This window comes from Pararge aegeria, chromosome 6, assembly GCF_905163445.1.
Source record: "Pararge aegeria chromosome 6, ilParAegt1.1, whole genome shotgun sequence".
Taxonomy (NCBI): Eukaryota; Metazoa; Arthropoda; class Insecta; order Lepidoptera; family Nymphalidae; genus Pararge; species Pararge aegeria.
The window spans coordinates 19,615,612-19,637,787 of record NC_053185.1 but is presented as its reverse complement, the minus strand read 5'-3'; positions in this window follow the sequence as shown (position 1 = coordinate 19,637,787).

The window sequence follows — 22,176 nt, the reverse complement described above, 5'->3', positions numbered from 1 at the left end:
ATAATAACTTGTTTTTACTTACGACTTCTTACGCATAGAATTAGCTATAATATAAGGTATTTTTAAACTATGCATCTTTTATAGGTATATGCGTTACGTTTCTCACAACAGGTTTGCGACAGGCGTAAATTGCGATCATTACTGTCAAGCGTCACTCTCGCGTTCAAATAAAACACAAAAGTGACGTTTGACAGCAACTATTGCAAGATTAACGCCTGTCGCAAGCCTGTCGTGAGATACGTTATCACCATTCCAGTCTAGTGGGAGGTTTCAGCAGAAGCTAGTTATCGCCCTACCGACAAAGACGTGCCGCTAAGCGATTTAGCGTTCCGCTACGAAGTCGTGTAGAAACAGATAAGTGGCGTGGGTTTAATATAACTGACAAGCTAGCCCGATACTATCTTAGACTCCATTATTACTTACCACGAGATTGCAGTCAAGGGCTAGCTTGTTTGGAATAAAGATATGACCAATGTTTTTGCTGAACAGATCCCATGTCTGTCCGGTTGCTTTATATATTAGTGAGGCTTGGATTCTACAAGCTGTCACCCAAAAACTTCTAGAAGTCATTTAGAAGTAGTAAACCCAGCAGCGAGGTTACTATACAATTGATGAATATTGATGAATTTCTTAATGACAAGGTTGCTTGGAAGCATCAGTCTCCGCTTTCATCTCTCACAAGATAGAAAAATTAATGTTAAAATGTAAAATGTAAATAGTTGATGTTGGCAAGGAGCAACTGCTGAGTTTCTTCTCGCTAGAATCTGCCTTCCGAACCGGTCGTAGAGTCACTACAAACAGACAAACTTGACGTTTCAAAAAGGCTTATATAAGGTCTGCTTGAAATAAATTAATTTTGAATTTGAAATTTGCTTATAAACAGAGCAAAACTACACAGTTTAGGCGAGGGAAAGGGCCTCCCTGTGACTATCAATCTGAGACAAAGGTGTTAAGCCGGAACACAATGCTGCTTGACGTGAGAAATGCTTTGCGGTAGTACTTCTCCGGTCGAGCTTTATCACGAAAAATAAATGAAAAATAAAAATAAATATTATACGACAATACACACATCGCCATCTAGCCCCAAAGTAAGCGTAGCTTGTGTTGTGGGTACTAAGATGACTGATGATTATTTTTATAAAAAAATAATATACATAAATACTTATAATATACATATAGACCCCCAGACACTGAAAAATACTCATGTTTATTACATAAACATTTTCGTGAACATGGGAATCGAACCCACGGCTTTAGACTCAAAAAGCAGGGCCACTGCGCCAATCGGCCGTCATTCAAAAGCTCCACTACTTCTAAAAATGTGCATCACCATGCGCTATACACAGCGTGTGTGCTAAAAGGCTATAATTATAGTCGAGGGAACGTGTAATATGATGCCACCACGTACCAATAAATGTTACCTGACCATTACGGCGCAAGTTGTAATATTCCATTTAAATGCATAGTGCCCAGCGGACGCCATTGCACGCGTGGGGAATACTGCAGCTCGAACTCTCATCCCTAATACAAAACTGTTTATTAGTCGCCATATCTGGCTTTACTTTAAAAAGCTTATAAAAAGGACGGTAAGTTCACCTGCGTAAGGTTTCTGATATTCTTTCCGCGGTGTGTATGACATTTTGAAAACGTATCCTGATAATGTTGATTAACAGTAAGAAATCGAAAAAAAAATTGTTTTATTAGACTCTCAAAGACAGTCTTATTTCAGAAAAAATAATACTTTATTTTTTCTTTTTTATTTTTTTATTATTCCACTACAAGTGGGCCCTTGGCTGTTATCTCACCAGGTCGTAAGTAATGATGCGGTCTAAATGATAGCGAGCTAAACTGTTAAGATCGCTTAGCGGCGCGTCTTTATCGGTAGGTTGGTAACTAGCCACGTAAAAGGTTCCTACCAGACCAGACCAGAGAAAATTCTAAAATTTATAAATTCCCAAATTGTCCCTGCCGGAAATCAACCCGGGAGGGTACTGTGCATTGTTCTTTTTTAGGTTAATTACCTTCTAACATACTTTTAATAACAACGTCATCGTAACCTCATAAACTCAAAAAAAACGGTTGCGAGGTTTAAGTTGGCGAACGAAGCTATCACCATCCCCTTACAATAATGCTGAACGCTTCATAAGTGATAGGCCTAACTGGAAATTTTGAATTTGAATCTGAAAATTTGTATTTCTATACTTTTAATGATTTTTCAATAAGAAAATGGCATTTGTTACATTTGTGCCACTGTTTTTGACACTCTTGATTTTAATCTTACTATTCAATTATTGTTACTAAGATTTTTGTCAAACATCTAAGTAGCTATTAACGAATATTCGACACGAATATTCTGAAGCCTCCCAACAGACCAAACCAGAGGAAATTTAGAAATGTTGAATTCCCAAATATCCCCCACCAGGAATCGAACCCGGAATCTCTCAACCCAGCGCTCACCCCTACGCCAGGGAGGTCATCCTTTGTCACTGGTTTTAAGACCTCCCTGAGTGAAAATCACCAAAGGAACTGCAATGTTACCAGATTTTTTACCAGCGCCTTAAACAAAAAAAAAAGGTGATAGAACACTGGTGTCCACCCTCGCCATAGGGCGTTTCCTATTGCAACAATTAATTTTGATTGACACACTTTTTTCCCCTTTTCCATAAAATTCATTTGATACTCAAATAAATTTTATGACATACACGTTGATATTGCTTGCAACTATGCGTGTAGGTTCAAAACTCATTTATTACGAGTAGGCTCTCCTTTTAAGAACTTTTGCAACGTCAAGTCTGTCTAGAAGAAAAAGAAGAAGCTGACAAGCAATGTAACAGAACATTTCTTACAAAATCAACATAAAACAATTTAACTATCATTATACTAAACTATTGGAGCTGCCAACTCGCAAGCATCTATGTTATAAAGCAATTCATCAATTGTATAGTTACCTTTAAGTTATAAATAAGTTTTATACAAAGTGTTTTAATAATATATTTTACAAGCGAACCGCTCCGGCTTCTTTGATTACAGAATTTCTATATAAACAATGTTTGCAGCTGACTTTTCGCTGACACGCAAAAGGGCATAGCTATCCACGGGAAAAGCAAATAATTAACTATTTATAATAACTAGCTATTTTTAATTAAAGTTTTAATGAAGGGAATTAAAGCTAATAATAATAATAATAATAATAATAAAGCTTTATTTACATTCCTCACAATTAAGTACCTCACTGGCTAAATATAATAGAGTTAAATACAATTTTCCTTAATCCTAAATTCTTATTTTCTATTTTAATGTTTTCATAGCTAAGTAATATATTGCCCTTATTGTACTTATACTATCTAATTTACGTAAGGACCGCCAGCGGCGGTAAAAGCCTCCTCCATATTTTTCCATTTGCACCTGTCCCTTGCAAGAGTACTCCATGTCTTACCCGGCATCCCATGGATTGGAAGAGAAGACCCGGTAGGCCATTGAAAAGATGGGAGGACGACATCGCGAAAGTTGCGGGTAAGACATGGAGTACTCTTGCAAGGGACAGGTGCAAATGGAATTAAAGCTATTGTGAATAAACCGTAACATTAAGAGTCAATATGCAATCTCAGGGCTTTCTTGGGATATCAGAAAAACTACAATTCTCTAATCGAAGCGTTGATAGACCAGTGGGTAGAACTTTGACGGGGGGCCGAGTTCGAATCCCAGCACGAACCTCTAACTTTTCTAAGTTATGTGCATTTTTAAGCAATTCAAACATTACTTGCTTCAACGGTGAAGGAATTATATGGAAACCTGCATGCATGAGAGTTCTCCTTAATGTTCTCAAAGCTGTGTAAAGTCCTCCAAGCCGCAGTGGGCCAGCGAGGTGGACTACGGCCTTCTCATAATGGGAGGAGGTAATGGCTCAGAGCACACTAATAAATTAATATGATGATGATGATGATGATGATGATGATGATGGTGATGATAACTCTCTAGGATATATATTATTACAGGATGCACCCGGAACACCAGTAGAACCTGTGTATCAATCATGGGAAAAATGGTCCCAATATAAGACGGATCACCTTTAGCTTTAACAGCGATTTGGTTGAAAAATATTTTTTACACAAAAAAATTAGGCATTATACTAACTATTGCCCGCGGATTCGCCCGCGTTTTTTGGTTTATCATAAATCCCGCGAGATTTTATCTGGGCCAAAAAATATATTTTCATTAAATTTTAAAATTTTTAAAATTTAATGAAAATATATTATACCCTAGTATAATCTATTTTCATTAAATTTTTAAAATTTTAATTGCATATAAAAAATATATAAAAATTTTCGGAACGGATATGAAACTGCGACTCTCTGGCAATCGCGGCCTGAGTGCTTTTTCCTATTAAGCTACGGCTCTCCTACCGTCGATGCCGAAATTAGTATATTCTTTTTACATCAGTCTTATAGCGACTGTCATATCATTCCTACGTCATCTAGTAGGAAACGTTGCAGTTTCGATCTACTTTTTCAACGGTCCATATTACAATGAGACACGTTTGAAACAAGAGATGACACATTGCTTGTTTTATAATTATAAGTATTTTCATTCAAAATGTCAGTCAAATCCGTTTGTTAGTTTTTGCGTGAAAGAATAACAACCATCCGTTAATCCGACCATAAAAACTTTAGTGGCATTTAAAACCACCTGCGAAAAAATTGTGAAATTACTGTTCAAGTCCGCTAAAGAAGTGCCAAGAATGCTGGCTGCATTTCCGCCCTTAACACCCAGGATGATTATTTTCGCAAAAAATGAGCCAGACCATCTAACATCTAATGATGCAATCAACCGCGAAGTCCATTATTTAAACGTATGCATTTATAAGTCCAAAATTACCTTAGGGTCATAAAAAACCCAAGTGCGAGCCAGACGGCTTCGACAGCGCACACAATCTAGCCCCAAAGTAAGCGCAGCTAGTGTTATATGAATTTATATGAATACTTTAATAAAAAATATGCATAAATACTTATAATATAAACACTCAGACACTAAACACAACAATCATATTTATCGCACAAACATTTTCCAGCGGTGGGAATCGAACATACGGCTTTGAACTGAGAAAAAAGGGTCGCTGCCAACTGCGCCAAGCAGCCTTCAAATCAGTCGCATTTCCTTTTAAAAAGGCAAAAAAAATTTTTTGCCTTTAATTTATTCAGTTTTTTAGTTTCTGTCGCTACAGCGGCAACAGAACACACACAGCCTGGTGGCAAACGCCCTGACAAACAGACCTACTGACAGACAAACGGACAGACAGCGGAGTCTTAATAATAGGTACCCGTTTTACCCTTTTGGTGTGGAACCCTAAATAGTACATCAGGTTTCATTAACCAAGACATCGTTGTAAGTGTTACATTCACAGTTTAATTATAAAAGAAAACTAGACGGTAATATTATACAATAATAATACAAGCTGTCACGTGCATAATGTCTACATAGCTTCATTCCGCTAACAAGTTCCCAGAAATCCGATTATTATACACCAACTTTGCCGTGCATCAACACTCTACACGTGTGGTCTCCATAGATTCCTAGTTCCAAGTTATATTACGTGTTCCTAGAAACACTGTCTTGCTTTTTGTAGTTTCTGTTCACTGATGTAGGTAATTTTAATGAACCACCTTTATTCATAAAAGTATTATTTCTCGTGTACTTGATTTCTTGTATATTCGAAAAGCATTCAGAGCTAATTCTAAAAAAAAAGGTGAAAGTAAAATATTTTTTTCCTATCAAAGAAAACTGATTAAATTAATAAGATGTTTATTATATATAATCTATTGGGCATCATCATCAAATAATCAGCCCACTCAGGCCCGAGCAATGAGAAAGGTACGGCCGAAGTCCATCACACCTTTAAGAACATTCTGGATAACTCTGAGGCATGTCGGTTTACTCACGATTTTTTCCTTCACCGTTAAGTAATATTTAATTCCTTGAAACGCACATAACTAAGGAAACTTAGAGCATCTCGCATATCTATTGGGTATGTATTCTTTAAATTATTTCGATGTCATATCCATTCTGTTATTATGAATGAGAATGTATCTGTTATACTAAAAAAGTTTTTAGTCCCGGAACTGAAGCATTTCGAATTTGACTTTGAACTGCCACAGGGGCCGTTCCTAGGGTATTTCAAAAAGCGTTTGTTGCACGGCCAATACCTATTTTACGTAAACATCTAAATACTAAAAGGTAAACTCTATATTTTTCAGCACAGACAAATAAAACTAGAAATATGAACCGGACACTTCTTCTGTTAAATTTGTTTCAGACTACATATATGTTTAGTACGTTATTAATCGAAGCAAATAATAATTCTTTATTTGGAACAGTTCAAATGGCACTTAAAATATTAGCAAGGGTGGAACTGCAATAGTAAAAACTGTGCTGCATGTACCACTGCCCACCTCCAAGTTATAGTACACTAATTATACAAATGTTCCACTAGATTTGTGTATTTTATATGTGTGACTTATTTTGTGTGGTTTGTGTGTGTGAGAGCGTGCGTGCGTGCGTGTGTGTGTGTGCCTGTGTGTGTGTTTATATTATAGATACGTACTACAGGATGGCTACAGATGTCATATATTTGATTGAATGAACTCTTCCGTTTGATCATAGCTCATTTGCAGTAGCCATGTACTAATTTTCGTTTTAGCTAGGTAATATAAGGGTTAGTTAAAAATCCGAATATGTGATACACAAGATGGGACGAGCTCGTACGCCCACTACAACGCGAGCGACCCGAAACGTAATTCCGAGAGGTAGTTCATTTGATAGCTTTATGGTTTGTCGAATTTGTTTATGAAGTCCCAAAATTACAAATTCCACGCTACACGGATCATTCGATCTCCTCGGTGCAAAGGGCGACCCTTTACGTAGTGGGCGAAATACGTTGGATGCCTATTGCGTCTGAATTATTTTCTGGCAAGAGTTACGTTTTGTACCATTTCTTATCTTTCATCTTATCCTCATAAACAGCTTATGAAACTGCTGGACAAAACGCCTCTCCCAAAGGGAGTATCTTATTTTATTTAACACGCTGAGCTTTCAGTAGGGTGATCGCTGAAGGTGGCAGTAGTTGTACAGAAGACGCTGTTGCCCCTCTCCGTTATACTCCCTAAGTCGCCTTGTACAAAACCGCGGAAAGAGGAGGGGTCGTACCAGCTGTAATCTGATATGCCGTTATTACACTCCACTCATTCTCTAATGTCCATCTCAAAGTAAAGCTGTTACGAGTTTGATCTTTTTGTCTGTATGTTCGCGACTCTCCGATAGATTGATGTAAACATTTTTTAAATTGAAAAATATTTAAGCTGCTTCGGAAATCCAACCGATGTTGAGAACTGACGTCACATTTTTTTTCAACTTCTTCTTCTTTATTAATACGCTTTTTATATCGCTTTTTATAACTGACTTTATTGTGAAATTCTTCTTCTGTTGCCTCTTCACTATTGGAGGTTGGACGCTTCTCTTTCACTCAATTTTGGCCTGAAAGAGACGGTATTAAATAACTGACTTTTCTGCATTTTATAGACAAAATTGGCTCTCTGTTTTTACCGATGCATCGTAGGAATTCGTCGTTTCTTTTTACTATGAACTATTTTTTTTAAAGTTATATTTTTAAGTGTCTCAAAAGATCCGACGAACCCATCTTTCTTAATATGCTATACTCTTCTTTAGCATCCTTTATCGTCGTTTATCATCGTTTAATCAAGGTGTAAATTCCACACACACTTTTAGATAACTTGTAAACAGTCCATTCCAAATAATCGATTTCTCACCGTGAGAACAAATCTGATGCGTGTTTCCGAAAGGAATTTAATAGCTTTATTTTTGATGCTGTTTTTTATGAACTAGGCATCCAAAATTACAAATTCCACGCTACAGGGATCAATCGGTTTACCGAGAGACAGCCGTTTGTCGATAGGCTCGCTTTTTTATTCGATGACATTTTAGCTTTTGACTGATATTCACCTGAACGTAGTTCTCTGTTTGATTGTAACCGTAAATACATTTTGGGGTGTAAAAAATTGACAGTGCATGAACAGATTTCAAATATAACGACTTAAATTCGTGCATTATTATCCAGTTTTGCGCGGAGTTTAGCAAATAAAGCTGTATGTTCGTTGTATATTATGAAAACAAAGTAACGCATGCATCTAACCAATATTATTGTCAAGCTTTGATGACATCGATGGCGCAGTGGTAAGCGCTGTTGTCTTTTTAGAGGGTCCCGGGTTTGATTCCAGGCCGGGGTAATATAGAATTTATGAATATAATTTTGTCTGGTCTGGGAGGCTTTAGCCGTTGCTTGTTACCACCCTACCCAAAAACACGTGCCCCAAAAACACGTGCCGCCAAATAATTCAGCGTTCCGGAACGATTTCGCGCAGAAACTGATTTGGGAATATAACTGTCGTAGCCTTAACAGCCCGCTATCATTTTAGACAGCATCACTAACCACCAAGTGAATTCGCAGTCTTGCAACTAGCTACGGAATGTAAACAAAGGGGTATAATCCCTTCAGTTTAGCGTTTAGTTTTTTAAATATAAAAAAAAAAACATTAATCTTTACATTTCTTTTACCGGTACAAAGGTATATCAATGGTCTATGAGTCCTCTGAACGTGGGGGTAAAAAAAGTGTGTTATTGGTCATACTAGAAGGTTAAATTTTCTTATGTATTCAGCTTTTCAAGAAATAAAAATGATAGCGATAGGTCTAGAATGGACTTTGATCCTACGAAAAACGTCCTCTATTGTTTTGTTGTAGGAAAGTTTTAGTATGAAAAGCTCGTTTCTCACACGTTTTTGCATGAAAAACCTGTGACTTAAGAGTTGCAATATTTCTATTCAGAGCTAGGAATCCGTTCCTACTAATAAATGCGAAAGTTTGCATGGAAGGATGGACGGACGCTTCTTAGTCTCTCATGCAAAGTGTTGAACATATTTCGATCTACTTATGTTATACTATATATACTCAGCAGCTTGCACTTCATACATGCAGAAAAGCACTGCCTACCCTAAATATTTTATATAACTCATAAAAAGGCGTAGGATTTTTCCATTCTATGCCATCTTCCTTCAAAAACCCTGTGCACGCCACTGATTATTATTTATTTATTATTTATTTATTCCCATCTTACATTTTTGTCATTACAGGAAAAAGTTATCCTAATACGACAATGCAGCATGTTATGTAAATTTTAATAATATATATTATACTGTAATAGGTTAAACAGAATAACGAATATATTGAAGTTATTTTGGCGCGTTAGGGAAAAATGGTGAGTGTAAATTTTTACGATGCGCGCGCACACCGTCACAAAAAACCGACACCATGAAGTAAGCTATAGTCAACATTTTAGTTTTTCGAAAAAAAGTTTGACAGTTGGCTTTTGATAATTCAAACAATACCTTTTTTCTGTTGTTTTTTCTACAAACGTAGAATAAGGCGAAAGGTAAAATTTTTGAACAGATTTTTATCTTGTTACGCCAAAGAAGTATAACTTCTAACGCGTGTACATAAGTACACACACGTTTTTACTTTACCAATATTATAAATAAAGTTTATTTATGGCATAGAGAGTAAATAGGCTACTTTTTATCTTAGCAACGGTTCCCACAGGAATCGCAAATTCTTTAATAAGCGCCGACGAAGAATACTGGCAACAGCGAATAGGTTATCATTCATAAATAATTACATATATTGAGTATATTGGCAAAACTATAAAAGCAATAAGTTTCAAGTTAGTCAAAAAAAAAACATCTAATTGTTTTCATTTCTATTCTAATATATAGGATAATATTTACGGCAAAACTGACGATTCGGAAATTAAAAAAAAACCATAAAGAAGCGGATGAAGTCGCGGGCAATAGCTAGTTGACTATAAGAGGTAACCGTGATCGAGTATACGCTTAATCCTACGGGCTTAAGCTAATGACCACAGCTAGTTCCTAGCATTACGCGTGCTGCTTGGCTAAACCCAACACCCTAGGAGACACAATTGATTTGCTGTAATAACACTGTTAATACGTCGTTAGTGATATTAATTTATGTTATTTAATACCTATATGTTTCATTTTCATACATAGTGTATTTTAGGTTATATTTATAAAACAAGAGTGTGTTAGGCCAACTAGAAATAAATTAATTATGAATTTTGTTATTTATATTTATGTATAATTTTTTTTTTTTTTTTTTTAACCTATTTATAATTTTTATTAATACATAACTATAACCTAAAATAAACTATTTAAAAACTAAATAAAATCTAAAACGTCCTCGAAACCACCGCAGCGAGGCACAGTTCCTAAGATGCTGGCAGCATTTCCCCTCTGGATGGCCAAACTAATTCGTTGGCCAAGGTAACTGCCCGCTCTAGGATCACCGGTAGACTCGATAACCCTTTTCGATAATTCTTTGAAAAGGGCTCTTGCCTCCGGACCCCACGGTCCCAAAGTCTCTAAATATATATTTATATTTTATTTTAGTTATTTATTTACGGCCCAAAAGAAAATTTTGTAATAACAAATTACAACAAAAAACTGACTTTGTAAACAAGTAAAAAGCAAGAAATAAATATTTTTTACAACATTTTCAAGTCAGTGCCAAGTAAAATTTAGAAATTACTAGATACTTTCCTTGCTTCTATATAAAAGGGAACCTAATTAAATAAATTTATCTACAATTAGTGAATTTTACATTTAACTTGGCAGCGACTTAAATTATTGTAGAAAATATTTATTTCTTGCTTTTTAGTTGACTTCGAGGCGGTGAGGTTTTATTAAATTTTTTTTATTGAAACAAATTCTGATGCTGCTAAAGCTATTATTACATTGAATGGTTATGGTTATGATCATCTTATCTTGAATGTAGAGTGGTCCAAGCCGCCGCAAAACAATTAATGTACCCCCTAACAATTAATGTGCTCCATGTTACAGATTAAAAAATAAATTTTAATTTGAATTTGTAAAATTTGTATAATTTGCATTCTCATTTTTTTTAATTTACTAAGGAATAGTTAGAGGCTTTTTTAATTATTCACATTAGTAAATTCTTTCCGTGTATAATTATTAATTTTATTTTAAAAATTTAAAAAATAATTTACGCGCGTTAAAGTTAAAGTAAATAACATTCACATATGTTATTTACTTACAAGTTTTTTTCTACACTTTGTACTCTTGTTTTGTACTAAAATAATGGTACGTCATATAATAATCATTTCTTCGATTATCTGATTATGATACATATTGAAGCTGTCCATTTCAAATAACTTTGTGTTATGAAATAATCTGCTTTTGTTTCAGATTCATGTCTTGCGCTGCATCCACACGCCATGATAGCTAATACACGTAAGTACACATTCTTATTTAATTATTTAATAAATTATGCAATTGTGAGCATAACATCTATTTACATAGTAAAAAACATAGACGTTCCTAAACCACTCAAAAGATTTTAACCATTGCTTAGATAAGCTTGAATAGATTGCTTATGAATAGTTAAAAAGTTTATCGTGAGCAGACAAAAATAATAATTTGAAAATATTATAAGAATATGTACGTGGTAAGGGGATCTCGCAGTATTGACTTTCAAAATGTTTATCTTATCATTTAACAAGATAGTCAAACCGTATTTATGCTACGACTAAAATCCAATTTCAGTCAATTACCAAACATCCCACTCCTATTAACGACCTTGTAATTTATTCATCGGCATCTATCATCGATTAAGTTACGCCTATTTGCCCCAAGCGAAGCGCCATCTACTTTGTCACCAAATGGCGAATCTAGGAAGGTGTCTAGGGATTATAGTATTTTGATAGTTATTAAGTGTTTCCCTTAAGTGTTTTGAACTTCTAGTATATAACTGGATTACTACCGAAATTTATAACTATTTATTAATATAAATAATGTTGTTGTAAGGTAGTGGTAAGGATTTCGACTTTTACACTTTCTTCAGAAACATGTTTATGAAGAAAGTAAAGCCAAAAAGTAATTAGGCAACTAAATATTATTTTGGAGTAAAACTCACTGATATGTGCTCGCCGACTTTTTTTATAAAAGCTGTGGGTGAGTCATGGATGACATTGACCACAGACATCGCGAAATATTGACGAAAGGAACTGTTTCTACATTGTACATGCATAGGAAGTAATCAAATCTCAATACATCTAAATTTAATTAAGGACATCCTAACTTGACGCATTCGAATCGTATTCAATCAAATGTATATAAAACAAGATCAAACAGAATTAAAGACACCGAGCATTTTTCTCACGAAATAACATATAGACGAAGAAAATTTTTATATAAGCCAAGCAAACACCTAATGAAGGTTTAAATGTTTGCGAGTTCACAGTCGGCTGCTTCCGGCGGGCTTTTCGAGAAAATTCCGAATTCCAAGTTGATTGCAGCAAGAGCACCGGGGCGCAAAATTGTGTATGTAGGTTTTATGTATATTACTACTATTTATATGCTGGAGTAGTTTTACCTACGTTTTCTTTAAATATTACATTTTTTGCCCGGTAGGTGGTAATCATTAATTTAGAACCAACCGGTTCTAAATTAATGATTCTCTATTTAACTTATGCTTCCTTTTTACTTTGGCTTTAGTGACGGTGGGTTAGTTTATCTGTGCGCAGTGGTGATTATTGAGAGGTCCCGAGATCGATCCCTGACAGGGGTAATTAGGGAACACGAAGCGCTTCGCATCATCGTTTCTGATCCGCACTGCTAGGATCTGGAATGCCCTTCCAGCTTCCATTTTACCCAGTACCTACAATATGAGTGCCTTCAAATTAAGAGTGAATAGGCATTGTGGAGGAATCCCGCGGGGTAGGTAGTCCATTCGGCTATCGGGATTCGCCAGTGTGTTCGGGACTCTGCCGCAGGTGGCACGCGCGTACGCATTCGCGACAACTCGCACACCACGCCGCGCGGTTAAGTTTAGATTGTTAATTTGTTTAGTCAATTATAACGATACTTCATATAGGTCGGTTTCATTACTACCGAATCCCCATAGCATCTTCTAAGCAAGCGCGCTCCACCTTAGGCTGCATCATCGCTTACTATCAGGTGTGATTGCAGTCAAGCGCCCGTCTATAAACAAAGAAAAAAAAAAACACTGCTGCTCTTTCAACTTCATATTCCCTTAGTCCCTCAGACACCCGTGGGCAGAGGGGGATAGCACCTGTATTCTGATTTGCCGTCACCACACTGCCTAACTACTACAAATGTAACGCTCCAATGTGCGGTTACCCTAAAGAGAATTCCTGGAAAGTGAGATCCGAATTGTCCAAGCTAATACCCTGTCAGCGCAGATGCTTGCGGCGTATGACGGAATGCAATATCACTTAAGGGCAGCGCACAGTATAACTATGTCTGGACGGGTATTCCAATCCACGGTCCGGTATCCCAACTGTTGTGACATAGTTGCGTGATAACAAGGACATTTTAGACGGTAAGGGCGGATTGTCACTGAACCGTACCAATCATCTAATGCTAGTGGGCGATTAAATAGTCTTTAGTATAATAATGCTAGAGAGAGTATTTCATCATCGTTATCATCACATCAAACCCATTACCGGTCCTCAACAAGGCAACAGTCTTCTCCCACAGTGCGAAGGGTTAAGGCCTTAGCCCGTAGTCCAAGTGTTGATTGGTGAACGAACAAGCCTTTGTAAACAAACTGAAATACTAAATTCAAAAATTCTTTATTGATGTAGGCCTATCACACGCACTTATGAAGGGTTAATAATAATTGTAACGGGATGGTGATAACTTCGTTCGCCAACTTAAATCTAAAGCTACGAGGTTCCCAAACGTGTCCTGGTCTAATAACAGTTCACAACAAATTTAGCCGGGTAATTTTTACTTTACGTTTTTACCATTTCACAGTAAATTGATATTAATAAATTAAAATTAATGTTAAATTAATATTAATTATAAAATACTATGAAGTTAGAGCAATTACAATAGGAACATTATGGAGAAGTATTAGACATGCAGGTATCCTCACGGTGTTTTCCAACACCGTTATAGTAAGTGATATTAAATAGCTTAAATTAAAAACACACATAACTCCGACGAGTTAGAAGTGCGTGCCCAGAATCGAACTCGGTCCCCCGGAAGGGAGGCCGAAGCCTTGGCGGAGTCACTAGGCTATCATAATCAATGCGGGTTGGTTGGTTTATACCACCGACTAAGCATAATTTTGAAGATGTTGCTCCTTGAAGCAAGGTAATACTATAGACATCTTAATAACGCGTCTTTAATTCAAAGTCAAATATTTCTTTATTCAAATAGGCCCATAGATGGCGTTTTTAATACGTCTCTCTCTCTCTCTATGGTCGTTCCTTCATCACTGAAGATCGTGGTCCTGGTGAGATCTCAACTTCGCGTTGGTAAACTGTCTCCATCGACTTCTATTGGAGGCCATTTTTGCGATTTGATAGAAGCGGTCTGAATTTGATTTTTTCAGCTGGTTGGGGACCGGCCTCTAGGTCTTTTGCCTTCGGTGTTGCCCGTAACTATAATTTTTTCCAGGCTATCATTCCCCCGCCGCATTATGTGCCCGAAATAAGAAAGCAAACGTTGGTAACATATAGACGAAAGTCGAACACTAACTCCTAGCTGCGCCAGGATAGACCAGATTTTAATACGTACGTTACATAAATAGACTGGTACATGTTAGTGAGATGATGGCGATAACTAATTAAAGATTTTAACTAAGATTTTCGGATCGGATAATATTTTTGGATTTATCGATATTTCGTGGTCATGACTGGACTGCTCTGGTACGAGATGTTAAGTTGGTATAATCGTGGTATGTACCCGTTGAACTATATTTAAGAAATGGCGATAACTAAATTCGTAAACTTAAAACTAAAGCTCCGAGGGTTTCAAACGCGTCGTGTTATTAAGATTTCTATGGGTAAAGCTAATACACAGCTAAACATTCTTTTGTTTTCTAAATTGTTACCACCATAAATATAGTGTTATGTATTCAGGGTTCAATTATGTTACATAAACGCATGTGTGTAAGTTTCCTTGTTCTTCCTGTGGCATTAAAAATTAAAATCATTGAAGTTAATCTAGTAACACTTCAAGAAATTTAAAATTGGAATTCACTAGCCTCTTTTCACTAAACCTGGGCGTCGCCTAAATAGAATGCCTAATTATTGAGGCGATGTCTAAAGAAAAAAAAACTCTCAGGTGATAACTATTGGTGAAAGGTTGATGAATGTCTAGGAATCTCCTTATATTAGGCGTTACTTATTTGGGCATTGTCAAGTTCGTATTTGTGAACGTTATGTAATTGGCATAACTCCAAAAAAGCATAGCTTCTTATCGGTAGAAGTTGACACCAGAACCGATTGTAGTCACTACAACAGTAGGCTACGTGCAAGCTTTAATCGCTCGCAATCGAGGAGCCGTTTACGATTATTAAACTTCTGTATCGTCTAAGTAAAATCAATGAAATGCTATTCGATTTAAAGTCCCAAATTTGTACTTCTTGTTTTAAAAACGTTTTGTCAAAAGCCCGAGGTACAGAATTTTAGACGAATTTGAACTTTAATGTAATGCTAATAAGGTCAATTTTAATTCGATGTTCAAGTATTTCCGAACTCAAAAACGACTCTTCAATTGTGAGCTTACAGATATACTTTACGTTTTCTTGTGCCTAACTTTAAAGTAGCCCACTTGTAATAAATCGTGTTGAATTTAAAAAAAGTTATTAGGAAAAATAGAGGTAGGTATAGAGATGAAATTTAGCAGATGTGTTTTGAGCTCGTAAATTTATTAAAGTACGTCGCTAGGATTCCTATGGGGAAATCCAGCGTTTTATTGCACGCCACACTAGTAAAATTAACTGCGCCGTTTATGAATGACTTGCTTTAGCGGTGAATCCTTTTAAACATTATGCATGTCTCGGGAATTGCGTGGTACCCGTAATAAAGTGTGGACTTTTATTGGGAAGCTTTCTATAAGTGACTAAGTTCAAAGAAAAGGTTGCTTGAAAGCGCACCGCTTCATCTCAAGACAGAATAATTATTTTAAAATACTGATGTTGTAAAAGACCAAGTTTCTTGCGGCTTCTTCTCGGTAGAAACTGCCTTCCGAACCGATGGCAGTGTCAGACAGCAGACAGTCTTGGCGCTTCAAAAGTGTTTATATTATAGGAATTTGAACTACCTGTGCCTTGCGGTTTCCCCTACGAAAACTGCGGGAAGCAGCGTAACTGCTACATAGTCTAGGAGTAGTAGAGTAAATAAGCTACTTAACGCAAAGAGAAAGACGCTGGTAGTTCTTAATATACAAACAAAGGTTTAGCTTTATGAAATCCATAAATAATTAATAAAATAAATGTATATCGATTATATACAAATCGCCATCTAGCCCCAAATACAGCGTAGTGTTATGGGTACTAAGGTGACTGATGAATATTTTTCTGAATAATATACATCCGGCAACGCATCGGTGGCTCCTCTGGTGCTGCAGATGTTTATGGGCGGCGGTGATCACTTACCATAAGGTGACCCAATTGCTCGTTTGCCCGCTATTAATATAAAAAAAAAAAAGATCATCCACGCATTTACTGGCCCATTACAGGGCACGGGTCTCCTCTAGGCCGTAGTCAACCACGCTGGCGTACGGATTGGTAGACTTAACACGCCTTTGAGAACGTTATGGAAAACTCTCGTCTTCTTCGGAGTTATCCTTCACCATTTAAAGCAAGTGATATTTAAATTTATTATATTAAAAAATCGCACATAACTCCGTAAGGTCAGTGGTGCCGGGGCTCGAACTCGGCCTTCACGAAAGAAAATCCGACGCCTTACCCACTAGTAGTGGCGTGCACTTCATACATGCACAAAATAAATGCCTACACTAAAATTTTAATATAACTCGTATAGGAGGAGGATCTTTGCCGTTTTACGCAATTTTCCCGCTGTATGCATACCCTGGTAAAAAACCCAGTGCACGCCACTGCCCACTAGGCTATCGATGCTTTATAAACAATAGACATACATAAATACTTATAATATACCGATAAACAAAAACATTCATATGCATCATACAAACATATTTCAGTTCTGGAAATCGAACCTACAGCCTTGGACTCAGAAAGCAGGGCCCACTGCGCCAATCGTCCCTTCATAAGGGTATTAAATAGAGATAGTAAAGCAAGCGATGCACAAATAAAAACGGTGCCGATGGCTTGCCTTGCTTCCCAAAATATACAGGCCAACATTATCCCAGAATAAAATTTACTTTGTAGAAAAAAACCTAATAGCTAACATTTTAACACAACCTTCAAGTTGAACATGTTATCCAGTTGCCCAGCCACGCTTAGCGGTTTTCTCATTGCTAATTCTGTAAAATAAACAGACCACAGCATAAGCACAAGGGTGGAATGAATTGTGGTGATCCACATGTTTCAGTTTTCAAATATGTATACCATATGCCGGCGGCATACCATCACGTAAAGTGCAACGATGCTGTGGGAAATATCCGCCGCCATTTTAAAGTTTTATTCCCGACGTGGTTTATGTGCTTGCACTGTGAAAGTGTACGAAATATTACACTTTGTTTTGAGAACAACTTTTAGTTAGGTATTTTTTTTCATAATAAACACCAAACATTCGTGAATATTCCTTTTTTTATATGAGGACATTCTTGACGTTTAAAAAGTGCTTATAAAGTAGGCCTACTTGAAATAAATGAATTTTTAATTTTGAATTTGAATTGTGAATTCAAATTATCATCTTTTAGGCAAGCGTGCTCTTCCTTAGGCTGCATCATCAGTGATTGTAGTCAAGCGCTTCCTTCCTTCCTTTTCCTAATCCTAACTAATATTCTTAATGCGGTGTGTGTTTGTTTGTTTCTCCTTCTTTAACGCCCAAAGTAAGCAAACAAAGCAGTTTATTTTTTGCCATAGAGTTGTTGAAAGGACGTAGAGTAATGTAGGCTACTTTTTATCTATGGACATAACAACTTTTTCCACGGGATTCGTAAAATATCTTAAAAACCAGGACGACGACTGCGGCTACAGCTAGTACTCAATTTAGAACATTTGGGTCCCTATTTGTTTTTTTTTGGAGACCTTCCTGGCGAAGTGGTATGAGCTGTTGTCTTAAAAATGAGAGATCCTGAATTCCCGCAGAAGGCAACTTACCATCCAGCTGACAAATCTAACAAATAACGCGTAGAAACTGTAGGTGTGTTAATTTAATATAACTGCTAAATTTCTAATAAGTTAGCCCGCTACCATCTTAGACTGCAACGTCAGTTAACATCAGATGAGATTGCAGTGAAGACCTGATTGTGGTGGTATAAAAAACAAAAACATATTCTTGAATACTTAATATTATAAAGTCATAATATGTTAACTTGTTATTTATTAAAATTTTATCCAAATAAATTGTTTTAACAATTAGATTAAATGATAAGTAAAACACCGAAATAACATGTTTTAAAAGAATCAAAATAGTTTATTAATTAGTTAAATAAACCAATGTTGATATAGATATTTCATGCTTTGCATTTCCCAATCAGTCAGCCCATCCACCCAATCTATGTCCCAGAGCATATAAATAACTGTCAATCAGTATATCCAGGTTTTACAATTTACATTTTATTTTACACGGTAACTCTACCGCAGAGCCTCGATTTACAGCCAATTTCCAGCAAAAAACTCACTTTACATAAAGTACTGTAAACATTTTTATACCGATACGCGCATTGAAGGGGCTTTCCATACACCACGATGGATCTGGCGAGTTTATGGATCTTTTACAGGCTAATTAATTTGTTTTAACGGCATGCATGGTTACTTGATACGTGTCAAGTAACCATGCATGCCGTTAAAATGTATATTTTTATATGTATATTTTTTTTAACTTGGAAAATCAGGGAAGTATTACTGCTGTGCTAATTTCTGCCGCTTCCTATCTTTTCTTTCTTTTCCTGGACCTGTCTCCGTACTTGGTTGGCCTTTACCGGCCATTGTACGTGTTATGATTGTATAATTTCAATTTCGCTGAGCAGCATTGCTGTGTTCCGGTCTGAAGAGAATGGTTGCCGGTGTTTTACACAACATATGTCTTATAACCTACGTGTAAGGTTAATGGACACAGGTCGGCATTTTGTAGGACGTATTCCTTGCATGCCGTGCGAAGTGTTGCTCGGTTTATAGTAGAAAGTTTTCCATTTACCGTCAGCAGGGATGAAAATTATATCCCCCGATTATGTCTCCTAACAGGGGATATAATTAACGTGTCCACCTGCTAAAGCACGGGAACATGAAAAGGTGAAACCTACCCCCGTTTATTATTACACATATATGATTTGGATACTATTTCCACTGTGGGAGAAGATACATTTTTATCTTTTTGTTGGGGAAATAATTGTCTCCTGCCCATGCTAGCCATGCTACTGGGCCATTTACTTGTTCCGGTAATAATTAAAATAAACATAAAAAAAACCCTAATAGATTTTCATTTGGCATATATCAGTACGCTAATTCGTAATAATTGCTTTATTTTTTTATTAATAATTCTGTGGGTAAAACTAATAAACAGATAAATGAGCTTTTGTTTTTATAATTATAAGAAGCGAATTTTAAAATAATATACAATTTTGCATTTATTATTTTTTACGGGATTACTTCACCCTTACTTAACCGTTGGTTTCTGTGGTCAAGCCAAGGATACCATACAGTTTTGAACCGTCCCTCCGTCCGTCTGTTAACCTCACCGTCTCTTAGAAAATCTGTGATACAAAGTCAATGCACAAAACGGTAGACGTATGACGCAAGCATTACATATTACGTCCACATAATGAAAGATGGCGCAAGATATTTACTCTGGACTCATCCGAGCGCGCCAAGGCCTCGTTAGGCCTCGCTAATTGTACTTTTTTATTACTATTTACCCTTCCCTACCCTTCCCTTCCCTCCGGTACCCATCGCCCGTGAAACTGCGCCCTTTGTGCAAAAGACAATATGAGCTTTTAATTTATTTAAAATGCCTTGTGTAAGTGACTTTTGTTTTTTTTCATATACTTTTTTCACCGTTAGCGGAGTCCAGTTGGGCCTTATATTAAGAATTTGATTTTACTTTTAGTCCACTGACTAAATTATGCTTTATTACTTTTTTTGGCGTATCGGTTGTTGTGGCCTGGCTACTAAATGGGAGGTCCTTGATTACCTCATTCAGTTCATTAGGGAATTTCATAACGCTAACGTAACCTAAATCTGCAGTGAGGTTGGGTTAGTTAAAAAAAATAATAATAATACAAAAACCTCGTTGCTCTAGTGGCGAGAACGCTTAATTACTTGAGATCTTGGGTTCAGGTTCCGGGTCGGGCCAAAAATTGTTAGGCTGGGTTTTTCTTTTAAAAGAAAAATAAAATAAGTACTAGCCGGAGTAAATTTGCGGTGTCAACACCCGTGCCTCGGAGAGCACATTATGCCGTCGGTCCCAGCTATTAAGTTGTGATAATAGTCGTTAAAGCTCACCAACCTATATTTTAGCAGCGTGGTGGGTTTATGCTTTTAAACCGTCTTCTATGGGAGAAGCCTGTGCCTACCAGTGGGTCTTTAATAGGTTGCGGATGATGACAATGATAAGATAAAACCCTCATAATATTTATGATAATAATTTCTATTTGCCCCCTCGTTGGGAGAGGCTTTATTATTAAAGGGTTAGGATGACCCCGTTAGACCAAAATCTGTCTAATATATAGCACTCAAGTCTGTCGGAGTTAAAAATCACTGAAGTCATGTTTCAGCTATATACGTGGTGTGACTCCGAAACGTACACAACTCCCAGACACACATACATACACACACAAAGCGAATGTGATTTCGCGTCGAGGCCAGGTGTCCGCCGACGACTTCCATTTCCGCACCCCCCTTCCGCCCCCCCACACCCCGCACCCACCTAATAGTCCCAAAATGCTGAGCTGCAATTTTGAACGTCAACATCTTTTTAATGTGAAATGTGATTTATATACAAGCTTTCGCGTAAATCCTAAAAGTTATATTGCTGTGAAATTTCTCATACCTACCTATTAAGTTGTTAGCCATATTTATCTTCTTATTTTACCTCATTCAAAATAAAACACTTAATATATTTATTGTTTTTATAGTGTTTTTACCTACACTTGGAGGAAATATCGTTTTTATAAATTTAAAATGCATATAAAATATTTCCGATATTATTTATTTGCGGCCAGAGCGCTTTGACCACCAAGCTTAGGCTCTTCATCTTTTGATGCCGAAATTAAAGTATATAAATAAATAAGTAAAAATACTTCGACAATATACATATCGCCATCTAGCCCCTAACTAACTAGTTTTATGCATAGAGGGTATGCACAGGGTATGCAGATGATATAAAATGAAGAAAATCTCCAGTACGAGTAATAAAAAACGTAAAGAGTTATAAAAAGCCTACCCTTAAGTATTTATAACTTGTACTGGAGATTTTCTTCGTTTTATGTGATCTGCATACCCTGTGCATACCCTCTACGCATGCCATTGGTACTAAGATGACTGATGAATATGTTTATGAATATTATACATAAATGCTTATAATATACAGATAAACAGACAGACACTCAATAACATTCATGTTCATCACACAAACATTTTCCAGTTGTGGGAATGGAAACCACGGCCTTGGACTCAGAAAGTAGTGTCGCTGCCCACTGCGCCGTCAATATATATCCATTTATATGTCTTGTTGTGACGGTAGCGTCATAGGAAACATTGTAGTTTCGATCTACTTTTCATATTACAATGATACACTTTGGAATAAGAGATAACACATTTTTTTGGTCTTAGGATTGCCAGAGAGTTGCAGGTTCAAATCCTGTCGGTTCCGATTTTTTATATGCATTTTAAATATATAAAACACACTTTATATTTCGATTCAACTTTATTAGAGTTAAAAGTTTTATCGTTGCATTTAAATTTCTCCTACCTATGCTTTCTGTTACTGCTTTGTTTATGACCGTTTTCCCTTAATTAATGAGGTACTGTATAAAAAGGTACCAGCAGGACTCTACTCTTAAGCCTCCGTCGCCCGTTTGTCCGTCCGTCCATCCGCTGTACTGACACTTTACTG